General features: G+C 31.8%; 1 protein-coding gene across 5 annotated transcripts in view; it reads right to left on the bottom strand.

Annotated features, from left to right (window-relative positions):
• LOC119585161 (uncharacterized protein CG43867-like) overlaps positions 1-261 on the bottom strand; it is a 37,878-nt gene that overhangs the window by 31,764 nt on the left and 5,853 nt on the right. The window lies entirely within an intron of this gene.

Genomic DNA, 261 nt, shown 5'->3' with positions numbered 1-261 from the left:
GGTTAAATGTAGTTATATAGAGATAAGTTTATATTCTTAATGTAATTTAAAATGTAGTTACACAGGTAAATCTATACAACTAAAATTTTGTTATACCGACAAGTGTTTTTTTTCATATACCTGAACACATGTTTTGTACGTATAACAGTCCTTAATTATACCTTAAGTACATTTCCCTTGTGTCTACGCACATATGCAGATAGAGACACAGACACACGCATGCATACACACATCTGTAAATGTATCTGAGAGAGAGAGAGG

Source organism: Penaeus monodon, chromosome 19 (assembly GCF_015228065.2).
Source record: "Penaeus monodon isolate SGIC_2016 chromosome 19, NSTDA_Pmon_1, whole genome shotgun sequence".
NCBI classification, from domain to species: domain Eukaryota; kingdom Metazoa; phylum Arthropoda; class Malacostraca; order Decapoda; family Penaeidae; genus Penaeus; species Penaeus monodon.
This window is presented reverse-complemented; position numbering and strand designations above follow the sequence as displayed.